This window comes from Pollicipes pollicipes, unplaced genomic scaffold (genome assembly GCF_011947565.3).
Source record: "Pollicipes pollicipes isolate AB1234 unplaced genomic scaffold, Ppol_2.1 Scaffold_5724;HRSCAF=6776_pilon_pilon_pilon, whole genome shotgun sequence".
In the NCBI taxonomy this organism is placed as follows: Eukaryota; Metazoa; Arthropoda; class Thecostraca; order Pollicipedomorpha; family Pollicipedidae; genus Pollicipes; species Pollicipes pollicipes.
In genome coordinates, this window is record NW_023596746.1 from 11,961,866 (window position 1) to 11,963,189 (window position 1,324).

Consider the following 1,324-nt stretch of genomic DNA (forward strand, 5'->3'; position numbering starts at 1 on the left):
TGCGGGAAGTCTCGCCGTCCGGGTCAGCCGATGCGGGAAGTCTCGCCGTCCGGCTGAGCCGATGCGGGAAGTCTCGCCGTCCGGGTCAGCCGATGCGGGAAGTCTCGCCGTCCGGGTCAGCCGATGCGGGAAGTCTCGCCGTCCGGGTCAGCCGATGCGGGAAGTCTCGCCGTCCGGGTCAGCCGATGCGGGAAGTCTCGCCGTCCGGGTCAGCCGATGCGGGAAGTCTCGCTGTTCGGCCAGCCGATGGGGGAAGTCTCGCCGTCCGGGTCAGCCGATGCGGGAAGTCGCGCCGTCCGGGTCAGCCGATGCGGGAAGTCTCGCTGTCCGGGTCAGCCGATGCAGGACGTGTCTCGCCGTCCGGGACAGCCGACGCGGGACATGCCTTGCCGTCCGGGTCAGCCTATGCCTCTCACCGATTTGCTGCGCTGAGACCAACCAGCATTATATGTGATGCGTCCTTTTTAGTAATCACCATGGACATAACATGAGCAGCCAATTCCAGCTTACTCCTGAACCACGCATTTGATACACGAACGGTTGTCTCATGACTTCACGGATATTTCCCCTGTGAAATCAAGATCTCTCACTATCATAAACAGCTAGCAACAGTGTTAAGATCACAACACTGTAGTACATGTGCATTTCTCAAAGGCCCACGCCAGCAAATCACGGCAAATCATATGAGAACTCCTCTTCTTCGCCCTTACCGTCCTCTTCACCCGTACCGGCGGATCTCCGATACGACGCCCTGAGAGCCGTCCTCTTCACCCGCACCGTCGTTTCTCCGATACGACTCGTCCGCACCGTCGGTTCTCCGATACGACGTCGTGAGAGCTGTCCTCTTCACCCCGCACCGTCGGCTCTCCGATACGTCCGTCTCTGTTCGGTCTGGTCTGGGAGCAATTCGAGGGTCAACGTGATACATCGCCTGTCCATGTGCATACCCAGTCATTTCTGGTCTCAGCTTTTGCTTGTTATGGGCTTTTTGCGAAAGCAAACAAATTTGTTCAGCGTGCCTGCATTAGGTCCGTTTGGTAAGAGGGATATGTGGTAATGGGAAGTCATTTCATCGTTGGGTACACAAAAAGTTACGCTATTTCCTCCTGAGTGATGATACAGTTCTGTATTCCCCGGTCGTTTGCTGTTTCCGCCACAATAATTTTGCAAAGCTTTGGCTTAAACCCGAAAAACCCTTTGCGAGGGTACTAAGGGAATCGAATGTGGCAGTATATGTAACGAACATTCTCAGTTATGAGAGCGAGTATGTATAACGAACACTCTCAGTTATGAGAGCCAGTCTGAATGACGAACACTCTCAGAT